A 22,049-nucleotide genomic window follows, 5' to 3' on the forward strand; every position below is an offset into this window, starting at 1 on the left:
GCTTCTCTCTTCCCCTCTGCCTACCTCTCTGCTTTATTGTCTTATCTGTCATGCTTCCATGGATTGACCGGCCTCAGATGGGAGTTTTGCTCCATGTGATGTCAGATGAAGCTGCAGTTATTTGGGTCTCCATTAGACCAGAACATCCAAGATGGCGTACCTACATGCCTGGAACTTTGCTGAGGTTGGTTAGGAGGGGAAGGGGAGAAATGGGCTGCTGGGATGGCCGGGCCTCTTTCTCCATCCAGTCCCAGGGTCTCTCCCTTTCTACCTGGCCTCTCCAGATCACTTCTCTATGGGACTGTCCAACTGGGTGGAGGCCAGCAGTGTGAGTGGTAACAGAATTTACACAAGACAGAACAAAGGAGATAGAAGTTTACTGAATACACTGCAAGAGAGAAGTGGGCAGGACAGTAAAGGAGACACTGTCTGGCAGGAGGCAGTGTGGGGGGAGGGGCTGCAGTTAAGAGGGAAGGTGAGGAGCTGTGGGAACTATGGAATTTTCCTTATTGGTAACTGTGTTAAGGTGTAAGTAACTCATTGGTCAGCTAGGGCTTATGGATATTTTGAGGTGGGTCACCTAATGGGCCTGTTTGTATTCAACTAGGGTTTCACTGTGGGCCCCTCTACCCTGCTCAGGTTTCTGTTGTTTAAGTAGGTTGCATAAAAGTGGTCTCTACAATCTCTCCAGCAGGGCAGCCAGACTTTTTACATGGCACTTTAGGACTCCCCAAAAGTGCAAAAGCAGGGTGCCTGGGTGGCTCAGTTGGTTAAGTGTCAGACTCGTGATCTTGGCTCAGGTCTTGATGCCGGGTCTTGAGATAGAGCCCCACCACCGCCCCACCCTGGTGCTGGGCTGGAGCCTGCTTAAGATTCCCTTTCCCTTTCCCTTTCCCTTTTGCACAAAAATTGCCAAGTATTTGCAAGGCTTAAGTCTAGAACTGATGTCACTTTCACTGTAGTCTACTGGTTAAAACAAAACAAAGCAAAACAAAAAAGTAGAAAAATGTAGAGAAATGTTCAAAGATACAAAAACTGTATCATGCACCCATCATCGAGCTTCAAAATTTTGGATGACACTTTAAATCTAATTTAAAATATTACTAATTTTAGGGGCATCTGGGTGGCTCAGTGGGTTAAAGCCTCTGCCTTCAGCTCAGGTCATGATCCCAGGGTCCTGGGATCAAGCCCTGAATCAAGCTCTCTGCTCAGCAGGGAGATTTCTTCCTCTTCTCTCTCTGCCTGCCTCTCTGCCTATTTGTGATCTCTGTCAAATAAATAAACAAAATATTTTTAAAAATAAAATAAAATATTACTAATTTTAAAAAAGAGAGTGATGTCTATCCAGATTCTATGTGAGAGGGGACCATACAAAAGCATATATAATAGGGAGCCCCTATCAATCAATAGTTTATGGATATTTTAATTGTTTCCACTTTTGACTATTATGAATAATGCTGCTATGAGCGTTCACATACACGTTTTTATGTAGACATTAGTTTTCATTTCTCTTGGGCGGACATCTGGGTCCATGAATATTTAAATATATTTTAAAATAATTCTATATATTTAATTAATTCTATGTAATTAATTAATTATATTTCATTACATGTATACATTTAATTAATTTTATATCATTTATAATCTATCTGATTCATTGATATTTTCATGAGAAAACTAATGGTTATTTTCCAGTTATTAAACTTTATCTTTCTAATCTACAGTGAATAGTAAATAATAGTTCATTTGGGGGAAGACGATTAGAGAATTTGATGGGTCCTTTACTTGAAGGATAAAGGAGTTTAAGAGCTTAGATGCTGAATGCCACTGCATGGTTTAAAATCCTGATTCTAGCTCACTCGCTGCAGCCAGCCCGCACTCCAGGTTCTCCCGCCACCTTCACTGATCCCAGTGGAAAAGGAGATCCCAGTGCTTGTCATTGACAATGGCTCTGGCAGGTGCAAGGCTGACTTTGCTGAGGATAACACCCTCCCCTTCCCCCTCCGCCAGTTGTGTTCCCATCCATCATCTGGCAGCCCCGACATGAGGGCATTACGGTGGACATGGGCCAGAAGAACCCCATTGAACACAGCATTGTCACCAATGGGGACGACATGGAGAAGATCCGACACCACACCTTCTGCAACAAGCTGTGCATGGTCCCCGAGGAGCACCCCATGCTGCTGACCGAGGTCTCCCGAACCTTGAGGCCAACCATCAGATGACTCAAATCATGGAGACCTCAACACTCCAGCCACGTATGAGGCCATCCGGGCTGTGCTGTCCCTGTATGCTTCTGGCTACACCACTGGTATTGTCATGGACTCTGAGGATGCAATATCCCACACTGTGCCCATCTATGAGGAGCACACCTTATGCCACACCATCCTGTGTCTGGATCTGGCTGGACAAGACCTGATGGACTACCTCCTGAAAACCGTCATAGAGGGTGGTTACAGCCTCACCACCACCACTAAACAGGAAATCCTACATGACATCAAGGAGAAGCTCTGCTACATCGCTTTGGATTTTGAGCAGGTGTCTTCCTCCTCCTTGGAGAAGAGCTATGAGGTGCCAGATGGGCAGGTGATCACCAATGGCAGCAAGGGGTTCCACTGTCCTGAGATGCTCTTCCAGCCTTCCTTCCTGGGTATGGGTACGGAGACCACCTTCAACTTCATCATGAAGTATGACGTCGACATCCAGAAGGACTTCTACACTGACATGGTGCTGTCTGGCGGGACCACTGTGTACTCCGGCATCACAGATAGGATGCAGAAGGTGATCATAGCTCTGGAACCCAACATGATGAAGATCAAGATCATCTTTCCTCCTGAACGCAAGTACTCTGTGTGGGTCAGAGGCTCCGTGCTAACCTCACTGTCCACCTTCCAGCAGATGTGGGTCAGCAAGCAGGAGTGATGAGTTGGGCCCCTCCACCATCCACCACAAATGCTTCTAAATGGACTGCAGGCAGATGCTTAGCATTTGCTGCATAAATGAACTCCAGAGTACAAATTTGTTCCAGCAAGTGTGTATACCTCATGCTAGCCTCAGGACCCTGGAATAAGCCTTTGAGGAAATTTGTCCTTGAAGCTTGTATCTGATATCAGCACTGGATTGGAGAACTTGTTGCTGATCTTGACCTTGTATCCAAGTTAACTATTCCCTTGGTATATGTTTAATACCCTGCACATATCTTTGATTTAAACCTTTAGCACGTGTGGCTCAGTCTCCATGTTTATGGAAGAGAAATCCATTGACTTGAGAATCTGCAAGACCATAAGGTTCTTTTTTTTTTTTTTTTTAAGTTTTTATTTATTTGATAGGGAGCACAAGTAGGCAGAGTAGCAGGCAGATGGAGAGGAAGAAGCAGTTGAGCAGTGTTCAATCCCAGGACCCTGGGATCATGACCTGAGCTGAAGGCAGCCACTTAGTGGTCTTAGTGCCACCCAGGCACCCTGAGACCATAAGGGTCTTGATCTGTGCAAGGTATTCATGTGTAAGAGCTGCTTATTCTCTAGAATGTCTTTAGAGGCTGGCAAGAGTCCTGAACCAGTTGTCATTTCTGTCTTGCTGGTCTGACAGGGTTGGCAAGATGTGAACTTTAGGTAAACGCACTTTCCTTTCTTTCTTTTTTTTTTTTTTTTTTTTAAGATTGTATTTATTTATTTGACACAGAGCGAGAGAGAGAGATAGAGAGATCCCAAGGAGGCAGAGAGGCAGGCGGGAAGGGGTGGTGGTGGTGGTGAAGCAGGCTCCCTGTTGAACAGAGAGCCCAATGCATGGCTCAATCCCAGGACCCTGAGATTATGACCTGAGCCAAAGGCAGACACTTAACCCACTGAGCCACCCAGGCGTCCCCCACTTTCCTTTCTTAACAGATGTTTTCCTGCCAAAGCATGGTGGGTTGTTAGTTGCTTTGAGCTGTAAAATGATTTGTATTTCCAACTGTAAATTTATTCATCCTTTTAATTTATGTAAGGTTTTTTACACACAATACTCAATTCTTTAAGAGAGGTCAACAAATTTTGGTTTTCTACTGTCATGTGAAAACATTAGGCCCCAGCATGCCTCACTGTAAATGAGCACAATAAAATAAAGTGGGAAATAAATAGTGTGCAGTAAAAAAAAAAAAAAGTGCTGTAGTAAAGAAAATTAATAAATCAAATCAAATCAAATACTGTTCTACTATTTACAAGATGTATGACCTTAAGCAAGTTACTTTACATCTCTGAACTTCACTTTCCTCTTCTGCAAAGTGGAGGAAAATATCATAATTACTTTATCAGGTGATTGTGAGGATTAAATCAGAGACCTCTAAACCTAGTGCTAGGTACTTTGTAAGCATATATTAATTGTTAGTAATTATTAGTAATAATTTATATGCCACTGGATTCTTACATTTTTAAAGAAGATTTCTTTATTTTAGAGTGGGCAGAAGGAGAAGAGGAGAGAATCTTCAGCAGACTCTGCCCTGAGCGTGGAGCTGAGATGGGGCCTGATCTTATGACCCTGAGATCAGGACCTGAGCCGAAACCAAGAGTCAGTTGCTTAACTAACTGCACCACCCACGCACCCCTACATTCTTATATTTTTATAATGAACACGCTTTGCTTTAGAAATTCCAAAAACAGTTTTTAAATGTGTGAAGTCAACCTTACTTTTGAGTGTTTACTAATTTAAATGTTTTCTTAAGTTATCAAATCATGCTTTGAGCTGTAAAATTTGACCTTACTCTCTCGGTATTTCAGAGAAAATGGAGTTGCTGACAAGGTCTGAATTGTACTTTATTTATTTGTTTCCATTTTATAAATCAAGGAGGGAAAATTTCCTGGGCACAAAAATTTATGAAGTCATGGTACGAATTTTTATCAAAATTGATCCTGAAACAATGACTAGCAGTATTAAATTTTCTAATCTACAAAGAGTTCCTTTTATTAGTCCATTGGTCATTTAGATCTTTGAAACAAAGCAGTTCCAACTAAATTTCATGTTGACCCCTAAGGCTTTTTGTTTTAGTGCAAAAATCTCTTAATAATCAAGCATCTTTCCAAAGATCCTGTCTCATTTCCCTTTGGCTGATTTGAGCATTCCATTTTAATTCATTGCCTGTGGAATTAGTAATTATATGATTTCTCTTGTGACTCCAATATTAAATAATGATATCCATTTAATAAGTCTTGTTCTATTTATATGGTCTAAAGAGAAATTTTATTTTTAAGAGAAAACAGCAGCAATACTAGAAAGAACTGTTTTGGGTTTTTTTTTTTTTTTAAGATTTTATTTATATGACACAGAGAAAGAAAGAGAAAGACAGTGAGAGAGGGAATACAATCACGGGGAGTGGAAGAGGGAGAAGCAGGCTCTCCACATAGCAGGGAGCCCAATGGGGGGCTTGATCCTAGAACCCTGGGATCATGACCTGAGCCGAAGGCAGATGCTTAACAACTAAGCTACTCAGGTGACCCGAAATAACTATTTAAACGTATTCTAGAAGCCATTTTCTGGCCTGTTTTTATTGATTTATTCATGTTTCTGGTCAAAAGAACCAGAATGCAAAATGAGGAGCTTGTAAGGTTCTCAACCAGGCCCTCCCACCAATACTTGGACTTAACTAGTGGCCACGCCCCAGGATCTCCAAATGGATACCAGGGCCATTTTCCAGACTCCAGGAGTCCTATAGCCTTTAACCAACCAAACTCTAAGTACCTACAACTAACAGCTACTTTTTTTGAGGCTTTCTGTGTATGTGTAACCACTTTGTTGAGATACAGTTTATAAACTGTGTAATTTACCCATTTAAAGTGTACAGTTGATTTTTTAATATATTCACAGAGTTGTGCAATCCTTATCACAATGAATTTAGAACATTGTTGTCACCCTAAATAGGAACTCCATACCCATTAATAACACTCCCCTTTTTACATAATGACAACAAAGCTTACCAAAAATGTATTTAGACTTACCCTACTGAGACAAAAGAGACAGATCAGAAGGAAAGCTCAAACTGTGCACAGTGGTCTGATTTTTAAATTCTATAATTGTGTTTTGTCCTATCTCAAATTGTGGAAAGAATATTTTTAAGGATTTTAAATATTTTTTTAATTTGGGAAATTTACATTTTATAATTCAGAAGATTGAAATTGGGAAGATACAGAATTTTCTAGCATCTAAAATTGTTCAAATGGGCACCTAGGTGGCTTGGTCAGTTAAGCACTGACTCTTAATTTCTGCTCAGATCATGACCTCAGGGTCGGGAGATTGAGCTCTGCCTCCATACCCTAGGTATGGAGCCTGGTTAAGATTCTCTCTCTCCCTCTGCCCCTTTCCCCAACACACACAATCGATCACTCTCTAAAAAAATGAAAAAACAAACATAAATAAATAAAATTATTAAAAGAATTAAAAGAATCATAGAAATAAAGCAAAGCCCTGCCCTAGGCTAGTACTAATCTTTTTTCTGTCTCTATGAATTTGCCTATTCCAGAAATTTCAAATAAATGGCACCATATAATATGTGGCCTTTTGTGTCAGACTTTTTTCATTATCATAATGTTTTCAAAGTTCATCCATGTTGCAGTGTGTATCAGTACTTCATTTCTTTTTATGACTGAATAATATTCCATTGTAAGGATGTGCCACGTTTTGTTTATTCATTCATTAGTTAATGGACATTTGGATTGTTTCTACTTCTTAGCTATTGTGACTAATGCTGCTATGAACATTCACGGGCAAGTTTTTGTGTAAATATATGTTTTCATTTCTCTTAGGTGTAAACCTAAGAGTAGAATTACTGGGCCTTATGTTTAACCTTTTGAGAAATTGCCTGATTGTTCTCCAAAGTGGCTACACCATTTTCATCAAGGCTATCTTACGATCTGCTTGGCCTTGGGTTAATTGTTGTCCCATTTGTGTACGACCTTGGAACAACATATACCTTACCGTTCAGGTAAGAAACTTCTGTCAAAGATTCTCACTATATTATGATCTGAATTTAGCAGTCTAAAAGAGTATGAGTTTTTCAACATTTTTGACAATATGATGATGAGCATTCTTCTATCTAGAATGGAAAAAAAATGATTCTGTTTATCAAGTTTCCAGAATTATATAGACTCTTACGGAGCACTTGCTTCTTCTGACCCTAAAAGGCTGAGTAAGGCTTTAGGAACAGGTGGAGCAAGGCATAGTGATATAAATTAAGGAACATCACAAAAGAAAAAATGTCTTCATTACAGCAAAGAAATTCTTCATTTCACTTACAACATCCTTGGTTACAGAAGTGAGAAATTCATATGTGCTAATAAATTTTTGTTGTAGTCACTCACACCTTAGCATAAATTATTTTAATAATCACACTTTCCTCTTAATCCTTGGTTCAGATTAAGGTAGCAGAGGAGGTACTTTAAAAAGGATAGAAAACAAGTAATTGTAGAGCCTAAGAATGGGAATTAGGACATACTACATATATTACATTTATTAGGTTATTTACTGCTTATAACAATGCCATGAGATAAACGGTCTCATGTTTATTTTTATTTCTTTTAAAAATTGTGTTTATTTATTAAGGAGAGAGAGAATAAGTGCACAAAGAGGGGGAAAGGTAGAGGGAAAGGGAAAAGCAGACTCCCTGCTGAGCAGGGAACCCCACACGGGGCTGGATCCCAGAACCCTGGGATCATGAGCTGAGCCTAAGGCAGACTCTCAACCGACTGAGCCACCCAGGCACCCCTCATTTTTATTTTAAAAGAAAGGGAGGAAGCTAAGAACACCTGGATGACTCAGTTGGTTAAGTGACTGACTCTTGATTACCGGCTCAGGTCATGATCTTAGGGTCGTGAGATCAAGCCCCTTGTTGGGCTCTGTACTCAGTGCAGAGTCTGCTTGGGAATCTTTCTCTCCTGTTACCTCTGCCCCTCCCCACTCATGCTGTCTGTAAATAAATAAATAAATATTTTTAGATTTATTTATTTATTTATTTATTTGACAGAGAGAGATTACAAGTAGGCAGAGAGGCAGGCAGAGAGAGAGAGAGAGAAGGAAGCAGGCTCCCTGCCGAGCAGAGAGCCCGATGTGGGACTCGATCCCAGGACGCTGAGATCATGACCTGAGCTGAAGGCAGCGGCTTAACCCACTGAGCCACCCAGGCGCCCCAATAAATAAATATTTTTATTTTTATTTTTATTTTTTTTAAGATTTTATTTATTTATTTGTCAGAGAGAGAGAGAGTGAGAGCAAGCACAGGCAGACAGAGTGGAAGGCAGAGGCAGAGGGAGAAGCAGGCTCCCTGCGGAGCAAGGAGCCCGATGTGGGACTCAATCCCAGGACGCTGGGATCATGACCTGAGCCGAAGGCAGCTGCTTAACCAACTGAGCCACCCAGGCGTCCCTAAATAAATATTTTTTTTAAAGAAAAGAAAAGGCAAAGTCTAAAAAAGTTAAGTAACTTAGGAGCCTCGTTAGCGCAGTAGGTAGCGCATCAGTCTCATAAAAAAGTTAAGTAACTTACTGAAGATCACATTATATGTGGGGAGCCAGGATTTTAACTCCTATTTTTCTGATTCCAATAAATTAGAGCATCCACTTTCTGTCCTGAACAGAGGATAAACACTTGGAGGATGCTGGGCTGGGAAGGAGGGAATGTGGAGAGTAAGGGTGTGTCGAAACCAAACTTTGCCTTCTCTTCAAATTTCTTTTTCCATGTCGTACCTCGGGCTGCCACAACCACCTGCTGGCAGTTCCCCTGACCCCAGTGGTTCAGCTCTGCGTACATGCTAATGGGTCCCTAAATGCTTCCAGGCTTTAGTGGAGAGTGGAGCTACTGTATTTGACTAAGTTAGGATGGCAGCAACCGCTGAGCCACACACACTCCAGCAAAACTTCCTTATTTGGAAAAGTCTTTTCCATGCTATCGGGGCAGAAAGAATACAGACTCACATTTAAGAAAAACAAAATGCTTTGACCTACATCAGAAGGGACACTTGAAAACACTCAAAAACAAAGAAATTATAAAAAGATCAAGTGTATTTCTTTTTATTTTTTTTTTTAAGAGTTATGTATTTGTTTGAGAGACAGTGAGAGAAGGCAAGTACTCGCAAGCAAGCGAGCAAGCAAGCAGTAGGCAGGGGCAGAGGGAGAGAGACTCCTGAAGCAGACTCCCCTCCCCCAGTGCAGAGCCCAGTGCAGGACTCAATCCCAGGACCCTGAGATCATGAACTGAGCTGAAATCAAGAGCTGGCCTCTTAACCAACTGGGCCACCCAGGCACCCCATAATCAAGTATATTTCTAAATATCCTTGATCACTGACTTTCGTCAACTGGAAGGTGGGGAGAGGGGAGGAAAATGCTGCATCAGATAGCTAAAAGAACATTCACGAAGCCCTTTTTCTTTAACCCCAGAGGCTGTTCTAGTTAGCAGTAAGCTTTGTTTCTCAGTTATATGAAATTTGCACACTTCTTACTGGAACGAAGAAAAAATACATTTTGAAATTATTTTTGTGTTCAACCCAGGAGGGACCTCAGTGGCAATACACCGTAGTATCTCAGGCAAGATTTAGCATTGCTTCTCCTCCCCTGTGCAGAGGTTATATTTGAAAAGGGAGAACCAAAGGGATATTTGCAGAATTGGCCAGGGAGGTCAACCTGAGTGTTAGCTCCTATGGTTCCTGGAGCAGCTCGCTAGAGAGATGAAGAGCGGAAACTTTAAGTCTCAACTCTGTCACTAACTCGCTGGCTGAACTTGGGCAAATTACTTAACCTCACTGGGGAGACCTCAATTTGCTCTTCTTTGAAGAGGGGTTGGACTAAATGACCTCCACCAGCCTTTCCAGAATTGACTTTTTATTTTATGATTTCCATGATTTGGAAAAGGGCTTGTTTAAGCTAAAGTGTGCAATAGAAACCATGGCTTTCCAGTGTCCTCTAGACACACCCCTCTTTTCCTAACTTCTCTCCTGGGTCCCTAAATGCTTTAACTCCTGTTTTTCTGATTCCAATAAATTAGAGCATCCACTTTCTGTCCTGAACAGAGGATAAACACTTGGAGGATGCTGGGCTGGGAAGGAGGGAATGTGGAGAGTAAGGGTGTGTCAAAACCAAACTTTGCCTTCTCTTCAAATTTCTTTTTCCATGTCGTACCTCGGGTTGCGAGGTAGTCCCTCCCAAAAGACCCATTGGTATGCAAAGCACAATAAACTGAATATCATTCCCAGTGCTTATCAAATTTTCTCTGTCCCATGTTCCATTCCCTCAGAGTCTGCTTTCAACCACCTGGCCCCTGAGTAACAGTGGATTAAATCGGATAAAATAACCTCATTGGCTAACACGTAACCCTCCTCACAAAATGCCTTAGAAATAATCAGAATATACCTCCACCCCTCCAAGGTTCCTAATATCTGCATTTTGTGGAAGGAGACTACTGATGGGAGGGGTCTTCTCATGCCCCTTAAGTTGCATTAATGTTGGATTGCCTTCTCTGACCAGTGACACTTGGAGAAGTTGTCCTATCTTGGCAGGAAGATTGTAAATTCAAGATGGAGATTTTGTTTTCCTCTGCATTAATCTGCAGCTAATGCCAGTGAACATTATCCTTGTTTAATTACATTCACTAACCAACTGACACAACTTCCCCTGGGAAGAAGCTTATCCAACTCTGACTCATGCTTTACAGCATGTTGGATTTGAGGAAATGGATAATATACGCCCCACTGGCTTTGGAATTTTAAACAGAAACCCACATGCCGCCAAGTCTCCAGCTTACTCCCAAATATGGGAGAATGTGTGCCCCAGCCACGATTGCAAGAGGCATGCTCAGTGTGACAAAAGACAAAACCCACGGTGTGTGCCGAGTGCCAGGTCAGGCATGGAGAACCAGAGCAAGCATCCACTTAAAGGAGAAGGAACCCCCCCACCTCAGAGAAGGGAGGGAGGATGCCCCCTCTAAGGACTAGGTCCCTTTTCTAGAGCTATCCCTTTTTTATTATTATTAACATATAATGTATTACTTGTTTCATAGGTATAGGTCTGTGATTTTTCAGTCTTACACAATTCGCAGCATTGCCTGTAGCACATACCCTCCCCAATGCCCATCACCCAGCTACCCCATTGTTCCCTCCCCTCCAGCAACCCTCATATCTGATGATAACATAGCAGTGAATGTCTTCTTAAACGTGAAATGAATCACCAGCACCAGGGACTAAAGAGGTGTGATTTCGAGGGGCCAAGCTTTAGAGGTTTTTAAAGCAGTACTCACAGACACAGCATGGCAGAACAGGAGATGAAATGATAGGAGCTTTTTGCTGAGCTGGTCAGGTCACCCTGCACCCAGACCACCGCAAGAAACCCTCTGGTAGCCCGAGTGCCCCGGGATTCTCTAGAATCAGAGATGTTGCCAGAGTAGAGCTAACTGGGGCAATTGTCCTTGTGTCTGAGCTTAGGGTGCAGGATGCAGTGGCCCAGAACAGGAAGAGATGGCTCCTCAGCTGGAGGCCAAAATAAGAAAGGCTCCTGGCCTAATTCAACCCCTAACCCCAGTTCCATGGCTAGGCCCACCCTCATTTGGTCCCGCACCCCCTAAGACTCTATATGCTCTCTTACAAACTGTCTTCCCTTTCAGGGCGGTCCCTGTTTGTTTTGTTTTGTTTCATTTTTAAATTTAAAAAAATCTTTATTATTTTTATTTTAAAAATGTGTTTGTTGAAAAATATCAAACAATAGAGAAATATAACAAAAATTGCACCCGTTTACAGAGTATTTTCTTTGCATAAGACACTGTATGAAAGCATTTACTGGGCATTATTTTACTCAGGTATGTTTATAATCATCCCCGTTTACAGATAATAAGATGAAAGTTCATAGGGGTGAAGCCAATTGCTCAAAGTCACATGGCCGGTATACATCAAAGCTGAGATTCAAAGCCAAGTGCTTATTTTCCAAAGGCTGTGTGTTTATTCCACAGGCTACTTTAAAAAATACAAGAAAGGGGGAAATATCAACCCTAATCTTCTACTCAAAGATAACCCCTGTATTATCTTTCCAGACCTCTCTTTACATAAAAGTTTGTGGTGTTTCTTTCTTTCTTTTTTTTTTTTTTTAAGGATTTTATTTATTCATTTGACAGACAGAGATCACAAGCAGGCAGAGAGGCAGGCAGAGAGAGAGGAGGAAGCAGGCTCCCTGCTGAGCAGAGCTCAATTCCAGGACCCTGGGATCATGACCTGAGCTGAAGGCAGAGGCTTTAACCCACTGAGCCACCCAGGTGCCCCTGTGGTATTTATTTCAACCTGATTTTAGGAGAGTAAAATCTGGGGTTGATTGGGTTTCCAGGAAGAAGGAGAATGAGTAACCCACCATAATTTATCCAAATTTCTCTTCCTCTTAAAAAGCTCTAGTTCAGGGAACTTGCACTTGGCTGAGTCCTGAGCCCTCTGCTGGTCTCCAAGAGGCATGGGTGTCATGGTGGGAGCTTCATGCCAAGCACACAGTAGGTATTCAATTGTTTCTCTCCAGTGATATTATCAGGGACAGGTTTTTCTGTGATTCTTGGCCTCTGTTCCAGTGCAGGTTTTTAAGAACTATGAGTTCCTTCCCCCTCCAGATGGTGCTGGTGTTGGTGTTGGAGCCAAATAAAGAACCAACTGCCCAAGTGAACCTAGAAATACAGACATGTCAACGCTCTGAAAAGCAAAATTGATGTCACTACTGTTGTCCTGGGCCTGCCCTTTAGTACCCTTGCTGAAGGCGCCTGGGTGGCTTAGCTGGTTAAGTGTCCAGCTCTTGATTTCTGCTCAAGTCATGATCTCAGGGTTGTGAGGTCAAGCCTCATATTGGTCTCCACACTGGGCGTGGAGCCTGCTTAAGAATCTTTCTCTGCCTCTTTCTGCCCACCCCATCCTCCTCAAACCAGCAAACAAACAAACAAAAAAATCCCTTACTGAATTTGTAATGTTGGTCTTTCTCATGGCTGCTGATGAAAAAGAAGAGCTGCGGGGGTAGAGGTAGTCACAGGCAAGGTCAAACGTGTGTGTTGTGGTAGTGGAGGAACAGAATGGGATCTAGATTCAGTGACACTTCTAGAGCTCATAGGCTCTCCTGTCATCAGATCTCTCCTGACTTCAGGGGGCTGGAGACTCACCGACAGCCAATGAAGGGACTGACTCCCTGCTTGGTCATGAGATCTCAGAGCAAGCAGAGTGAATGAAAGCAGGCATGACAGAAGCTAATCAGGGACACAGGAAACCTGTCTTTCCTTGTCACTGCTCACTAACCAGCACCTTCCCTACAACACATACAACCACACATATCCTCCTAAAAAGAAAACCAAAACCATTAAGTAGTAAATTTTATGTTGCATATATCTTACTGTGATTCAAAAGAAGATACCAACCCAGGTGAAATATTCTCTCTCCTTATTCCTTTGTCTTTGTATTCCTTCAGGTGTTTTTCCCAAGCACTGTAATCCACATGATTGCATTTGAATCCCTGACATTTGTGATATAATAAGAGTAGTTACCACTAGTTTCCTAAACCAGGATTACTTAGTTTTTTTTTTCTTTTTCTTTTGGCTAACTTTTCGTGGAAGTAAAACATATACAGAAAAGTGCACAAATCCTAAATATCCAGTTCTATAAATTTTCAAACACAAACACCATCATATAACCAAAACCTAAATAAACAGAATGTCACTAACCTATCAGAAACCCTCCCTGGACCCCTTCCAGTCACTAGTCTCTCAAGGAAAATTCCTGTTCATAGATTAAAACCATAGATTAATTTTTTTCTCTTTTGGAACTTGACATAAATGGAATTATAAGTATGTATCCTTTTCTGTCTGGCTTCTTCCACTTAACACTATGCTTGTGATACTCACCCTAACTACTATATGTAGTTATAGATTATTTTTTTCCCCATGTTGTATAATACTCCATCATATGAATTCACCATGATTTATTTATCCATTTTCTTGCTGGTGGACATTTGAATTGTTTCTGGCTTTTAGCTATAACAAATAATGGCACTATGAGCATTCTTGTATGTCTTTTAGTGAAAATGTATTTTTCTAGAAAGGTAATTGCTTATCATAAGGTATGCATATATTCAACTTTGATAGACATTGTTGGATATTTTTCTAAGGTGGCTGTAACCAATTTACACTCCCACTAGCAACATAGAAGAGTTCCAGTTGCCCTATAACCTCACCAACATGCACTGTTGTCTTTTTTATTTTCGCCATTCTGTTATGATGCATAGGGATATCCTATTGTAGTTTTAATTTGCACTTTCTGGCTGATTAGTGAATTGAGCATTTTATCATGTATTTATTAGCCATTTGAATATTCTAGAGACTTTCTAAAGTTTTGTTTTCCCAGTTATTAAAGTAATACATGCTAACTGAAGAAGGTTTGGCAAATACAGAAAGGAATCATGATGTCTTTGTACTATGTCAACTCAGCTAAACTGGAACTATGTTTTTCAGAATTTTTTCCTTGTATGCTTCTGGGCTAAGGTTGGCCGCAAGAAAATTTACATAAGACTTGAAAGGCAGATGGAAAGCAATCATGGTTATGCTCAGAAGGTTGGTATAGAGGCAGGCCCTCGTGTACCTCGCACGTGTTGTCTCAGATCTGCTGGCTAACCTTGTTGGTGTGGGAGGGCTGTTGAACCCACCAGATCTCGTCCTTCAACCTGTTCAACTCCTGGGTCAAATGTGTGTTTAGCTCCATGCCAAAGGACCCAGCTCCTTTTGCAGGTTCCGGACATCACTCAAGTTGGAGGTCGAGGAGGCAGTGAGAGACTGATGCAGGTTCCACATTTGTGGGTGCTACATTTTTGTGGGTGCCACATTTTTTTTGCAATTTCCGGTTTGCTCTCACTTGCCCATATTTCATGTCTCTTTATTCTCCCGGACTACCTACCCTCCTGATCTCAGGCCCAGAACCAAAAACATAAGCAGCAAGTGCACACAAGCTGTTCAACTAGTGCCCACAATCGCATAACATCAAATCCCTTTAATAAACCTCTGACTCTATGTCATCCTTAGAAGTTCTGTATCTCTAATTAAACCCTGATACCGGTGTTGAAAAGAAACCAACATCATTACCTATAATCCCACACCCAGAGAAGACCATCTCAGTGTGTCAACTCACTGAGATGTCAACATCTCAGTGTGTATTTTTCCTGTCTGGAGCATTTTCATAGAAAGAATGGAGCTCTGGAGAGGGTAAGGGCTGCTCAGAGCTCCACTGGCAAAGTCGCAGAGCCCTGCAGTCAGAGAGCTGGTTTCATCCCTGCCAAGGTGGCGTTGTTTGCACTGGGTCTCAGAATCCCTGTGGGACCCTTGCCTCCTCCAGCTTTCCTGGGGCCCTCTGTCTGAGCATGAGCTCTGTGCCTGGGAGAGCAGTTTTTAAACACATCTTCTTGGGCTTGACAGCCACCTGCTTTTACAGCTTCCCCATTTTGTACTGACCAAATTATAGGAGTTCCACCTTTCTGTTCCTCTTCAGAAAAAGAACAGTGTTTTATAAAACGAGTCATGCTGTGTCATCCACATCCCGCTGAGAAGCGGCGGCCACCAGGGGGCCAGGGAGAGTCCTAAGGCCTTCCTCTCCCCACCAAACCCAGCTTGGGGGAAGTCATTTAGAGATGGAGTCCTTTGATTTAAGCATTACTTGTCTTGAGAGTTCTCTTTTAAAATATAAGTGTTCCTGAGAGAGGCAACACATGAAATCCATAATCCTTCAGAATGAATTTCCCAGATGTCTTCGTAAGTGACATCATATCACAAAAACTTTGGTGGAGAACGGGCTGGGCAGGAGATGACTGGCAGGAGGCAAAGCCAACGACCGACTGCTTACTATGCAATTTGGCCAAGAGCTTCCTGGACACTAAGTTTTTAAAAAAATGGATCAATGGTACTTTTTAACTCAAACCTGAGACTTGGGCCTGGGCTCATGTCTTCATCTGGAGTGTGGACCCACTAGGACAGATCAGCTTCTCTGAGAAGAACAGAACCAGAGGGAAGCATCCAGAGATGGAGTGCAATGTAGAAACTAGTGACGATGAAAAGAAACTGTTGACACATACTCTCCGAGTGTGTCAGTTCTGCCTGGCTGGTTTCTTGAAGAAGAACAAAAAGTGGATGTTGTAGTTAAGGTTTCTTGCTTTGCTTCATTTCCTCTTCCAACAGCCATCCCTCCTGTGGGTCTCACTCCTGGTTTATTCCTACCACTGCCACCCATGGAGAGGGGACAGTTACCCCACAGGTTGGCTGCTGAGCTGGGAGCCCCAGGGAGGCAGGGAAGCCACAGCCCGAAGCCCAGGAGTGCCCAGGGATATCATTATTCCACCACAGCTAAACAAGGAGCTGAGTGTTTAGAATAACTTCAAGAAAGTCGTGGGTGTTTCCTCTGTCAGAGAAACAAGAAACCACAGTGAGATAATGGATGACTATATTCAGTCACAGATTATCAGCTGCCATTGCTGCTTCCTGTTCAGAATGCGATGAAACTTCTTTCTAGTCACTGGAGTCACATGGATTCTGCAAGTGACAGCATTTAGTGATGTGAGGCTTGGGAGCACTACTAATCAGAGGTGGAAGTGGATGCTTTTTTTTTGGGCAGTGGGGACTGAGGCTCCAGGGGCCTCTTCTTGGAAGTGTAGGAGGTGAGTTAGAAACCAACGGTGAGAATAATTTTTGCCAAACTCTTGGTATTTTTCAGACTTTTAGACTTAGAGGTTTTTATGCATGATCGCATTTGACTCTTGATTCTTAAAGACTATTTTTAAGTGCTCTTGACACCCAACATGGGGCTCGAACTCACAACCCCAAGATCATGCTCCACCAACTGATCCAGCCAGGCATCTGTCATTTGACTCTTAAAAAACAAGTACTATGCAATAGACAAGTATTGGTGAGATTGCAAAGAACTTGGAACCCTTGTATGCTGTTGGCAGGAATGCAAAATGGTGTAGTCACTATGAAAAGCAGTGTGGAGGTTCTTTAAAACACCGAAAGTAGAATTAACCCCCAATTATGTGATCAACTAATCTTCAACAAATCAGAAAAGAATATCCAATGGGAAGAAGGCAGTTTCTTCAACAAACAGAGTTGGGAAAACTGATCAACAACATAAAAAAGAATGAAGCTGGACTACTTTCTCACACCAAATGCAGAATTAATTCAAAATGGATTAAAGACCTAAGTGTGAGACCAAAACCATAAAAATAACAGATAACAGAGGCAGTAGTCTCTTAAACATTGACTATAGCAACTTCCTTCTAGACATGTCTCCTGAGGCAAAGGAAATAAAAACAAAAATAAACCATTGAGGCTGCATCACAATAAAAATCTCCTGTACAGTGAAGGAAACAATCAACAAAACTAAAACGCAACCTACTGAATGGGAGAAGATATTTGCAAATGACTTATCTAATAAAGGATTGGTATCCAAAGTATATAAAGAACTTATCAAAATCAACACACAAAACAATGAATAATCCAAATTAAAAAATGGGCAGAAGACATGAATAGACATTTTCCCAAAGAAGACATAGATGGCCAACAGACACATGAAGGCGCTCAACAACACTTATCAGCAAGGAAAAGCAAATCAAAACTACAGTGAGAGGTCACCTCACACCTGTCAGAATGACCAAAATTAACAACACAGGAAACAACAGAGGTAGGTAAAGATGCAGAGAAAGGGAAACCCTCTTACACTGTTGGTGAGAATGCAAACTTGTGCAGCCACTCTGGAAAATGGTATGTAAAAAGTTAAAAATAGAACTACCCTATGATCCAGCAATTGCACTACTAGGTATTTACCCAAAGAATATTAATTATAAATATATAAAAAGGGATACTGGGGCACCTGGGTGGTTTAGTCGATTAAGTGTCCTACTCTTGATCTCAGCTCAGGTCTTGATCTCATGGTTGTGAGTTCAAGCACCATGTTTTAAAAAGTTTGGTGGGGGGGAGATTATAGCACACTGATGTTTATAGCTGTATTATCTACAATAGCCAAATTATGGAAACAGCCCAAGGGTCCACCAAGATAAAGAAGATGTGGACGGGCACCTAGGTGGCTCAGTCAATTAAGCATCTACCTCTGGCTCAGGTCATGATCTCATAGTCCTGGGATCAAGCCCCACGTCAGGCTCTGTGACCAGAGGAGAGCCTGTTTCTCTCTCTCCCTCTGCCTTTCCCCTGGCTGGTGCTCTCATTTCTCTCTCTTCTCTCTTTCTCTTTCTCTCTCCCCCCCTCTCTCAAATAAATAAATAAATAAAGTCTTTTAAAAAAAGAAAGAAGAGATGTGACGTGCGCGCGTGCGCGCGCGCGTGCACACACACACACACACACACACACACACACACACACAGAGGAATATTACTCAGCCATAAAAAAGAATGAAATCTTGCCATCTGAAATGACATGGGTAAAGCTAGAGAGTATTATGCTATGCAAAATAAGTCAGAGAAAGGCAAATATCATATGATTTTACTCATATGTGAAATTTAAGAAACAAAACAAGTAAGCAAAGGGAAAAAGAGAGAGAGGAAAACCAAGAAACAGACTCTTAACTACAGAGAACAAACTGATGGTTACCAGAGGGGAGGTGGGTGGGAAGATGAGTGAATTAGGCAATGGGGATTAAGGCATGTACTTTTTTGTGATAAAACTGGGTGTCATATAGAATTGATGAATCACTATATTGTACACCTAAAACTAACATTACACTGTATGTTAACTAACTGGAATTTGTTTTATTTTTTTAAGATTTTATTTATTTATTTAACACATAGAGATAGTAAGAGAGAAAGCACAAGCAGGGGTAGCTGCAGGCAGAGGGAGAGAGAGATGTAGGTTCTCTGCTGAGCTAGTAGTCCAATGAGGGGATCTTGGGATCCCAGGATCCCAGGATCATGACCTGAGCCAAAGGCAGACACTTAATCGAATAAGCCACCCAGGTTCCCCAACCAACCGGAATTTAAATAAAAACTTTTTAAAAATTGAAAATAGAACTATTGTGTCATCCAGTAATCCCACTACTGGATATTTATCCAAAAGAACTGAAATCAGGATCACAAATCAGTATTAGCCCTTCTACGTCCATTGCACCACTGCTCACAATAGTCAAAATATGGAAACAACCTAAATGTCCACTGACGGATGGATAGAAGGATAGAGAAAATGTAGGGGCACCTGGCTGGTGTAGTCAGTTAAGCCTCTGACTCTTGGTTTCAGTTCAGGTGGTGATCTCAGGTTCTTGGAATTGAGCGCTGTGTGGGGCTCTGAGCTCATTGTGGAGTCTGCTTGGGATTCTCTCTCCCCTCTCCCTCTGCCCCTTACTCTAGAACTCCCCCTATGTGGGCACACTCTCTCTGTCTCTAAAGTAAATATTTTTTAAAAAGGAAAGAAAAGGGCACCTGGGTGGCTCAGTGGGTTAAGCTTCTGCCTTTGGCTCAGGCCATGGTCTCAGGGTCCTGAGACTGAGCCCCACATCGGGCTCTCTGCTCAGCAGGGAGGCTGCTTCCCCCTCTCTCTCTGCCTGCCTACCAGCCTCCTTGTGATCTCTCTCTCTCCATCAAATAGATAAATAAAATCTTTTCTCAAAAAAAGGAAAGAAAATGTATATATACATACAACAATATTATTAAGTCTTTAAAAAGAAGGAAACCCCAAAAATATGTGACAGCATGGTTGAGCCTTGAAATAAGCCAGTCACAGGACAGATACTGTATGATTATACTTATACGAGGTATCAAAAATAGTCAAACTCACAGAAACAGAAAACAGAATAGTGGTTGCCAGGAGCCCGCTGGGGAGTTGCTAATCAACAACTTTAAAGTTCTAGGAATGCAAAATGAGTAAGTTCTAGAGATCTGTACAACATTATGCCTAGAGTTAACAGTATTGTGTTGTACACTTAAAAATCTGTTAAGAACGGATATCATGGGGGCGCCTGGGTGGCTCAGTGGGTTAAAGCCTCTGCCTTCGGCTCAGGTCATGATCCCAGGGTCCTGGGATCGAGCCCTGCATCGGGCTCTCTGCTCCTTGGAGAGCCTGCTTCCTCCTGTCTCTCTGCCTGCCTCTCTGCCTGCCTCTCTGCCTACTTGTCATCTCTGTCTATCAAAAAAATAAATAAAATCTTAAAAAAAAAAATCTTAAAAAAAAAAAGAACGAATATCATGTTAAGTATTCTTACCATAATAAAATAAAAATACAAACTAATTTAAAAACCACCCTGAGCCTGGGTGGCTCAGTCAGTTAAGTGTCTGCCTTCAGCTCAGATCATGATCCCAGGGTCCTGGGACTGAGCCCTGCATTGGGCTCCCTGATCACTGGGAAGCCTGCTTCTCCCTCTCCCTTTGCCCCTCCACCCCCACCCCATGCTCATGTTCTCTCTCTCTCTCCCCCCCGCCCCTCAAATAAATAAATAAATAAATAAAATCCTTGGGGGGAAAAAACACACCCTATAAGAATGGTACTATTATTATCTCCATTTTATAGCTGAGGCAAGAGAATCATAAATGTTTAAGTAATTTGCCCAGGGGTCACAGTGGTAGAACTAGGAACTAGAATCAAGACTTGCTTCTCTCTCCCAGTACTTAATTGAACTATCACTTACATACACTTAATATGTATATACCCATGGGGCCACCACCTAGATTAAAATCAGAACATTAATATCATTCTGAAAAGTCCCCCCAAACCCCCTCCCCAGCAAGTACCCACTCCTCCTAACTTCCAAGGTAACCAATAATCTGATTTCTATCTTCATAGATTCATTTGACCTATTCTTGAACTTCATAGGAATGAAATCATCCTCTTCTCTCTGACTTCTTTTGCTCAGGATAGTGTGTCTAGAATCTATCCACAGCGTCATGTGTCATCAGCAGTTTATTCCTTTTTATTGCTGAACAGCATTTTATTCTATGAATATACCGCCCAATTTACTTGTCCATCCTCTTGTGGATGAATAGTTAGATTGTTTCCAGTCTTAAGCCCTTTTGAATAACAGTGTCATGGGCATTTTTCTTAGGTAAGAAGTTTTACTTTACTAAATACTGCCACACAGTCTGATTACTCCTCATCCCTGCCCACACATGGCATTGGTGGCCTTCTCATTTTAGCCATTAGGATGAGTGTGAGAATTAGCTCCTTCCAATTCCAAAGGCTGGTAGCCTCATAAAGCTCTGGGTCTGAGCTCCTGCTACATGCATGGCTCTCTGTCTTGGGTGGAAATAAGTGGCCTAAGTACCACTTACATGCTGGCAGCAAGAACGGAAAGTGGCTTTCCAGAACAGCCAGGTGCCAGGAGATCTGCCTCCTCCATCATTTCTGAGGCGTGCCTGTCAAATTCAAGATTGAGTGTGCATGCCATTCTCTAGGAAAAGCTCTCTTAGAGAAAGCTCTCTATAGCTTCAGGGACAAGGGTGTGCCAAGTGTGCGGCCAGTGTGGTCAGAGCCTCCTGTAAGGTTGGGCCGTTCTTCACTGTTAACAGCTTGGGGTGGTTCAAGCCAGAACATCAGAAGGCTCTCAAGGATGTCCTGGCCCGGGAAGCACTGTAGCCAGAAGCACGAAAACTCTAGAATTATTTTGTAGCTTGATGTTATCCCCCAGTGTGGCCTCGGGCAAGTTATTTAAACTTCTGTGACTCAGTCTTGTCAATTCTTAAAGGAGGCATTAATGCCTGCACTTATATCTCACACAAGATTCTTCAAGAGCTTCTCCCTGTTCTTCACGGGTCTATTTTTCCAGCCCCTCTTTCTTGAATGTCCCGTATACTTATATCACACTGACCTATTTAATGTTCATGAGCAGGATATCTTCTTCTTCTACTCCTCCATATTTTTATAAAAGCTGCTTTTGTATGGGATATTCCCTTTCTCTGGAATACTTCTTCCCGCCTAGTCCAACTGGCAAACTTCTCTTCATTCTCCAACACTCAGCATAAACAACACCTCCTCTGTGAAGCCTTCCCTGGACATTCCTTGACTCCTCTGGCAGATAGATTGCCCCATAACACTTGGTGTTATATAACCACTCATAT

General features: G+C 42.0%; 1 pseudogene; it reads left to right on the plus strand.

Annotated features, from left to right (window-relative positions):
- The first annotated feature begins 1,911 nt into the window (after positions 1 to 1,911).
- On the plus strand, positions 1,912 to 2,962 carry LOC131828811 (actin, cytoplasmic 1-like; annotated as a pseudogene).
- The last annotated feature ends 19,087 nt before the right edge of the window (positions 2,963 to 22,049 follow it).

This window comes from Mustela lutreola, chromosome 4 (genome assembly GCF_030435805.1).
Source record: "Mustela lutreola isolate mMusLut2 chromosome 4, mMusLut2.pri, whole genome shotgun sequence".
Taxonomy (NCBI): domain Eukaryota; kingdom Metazoa; phylum Chordata; class Mammalia; order Carnivora; family Mustelidae; genus Mustela; species Mustela lutreola.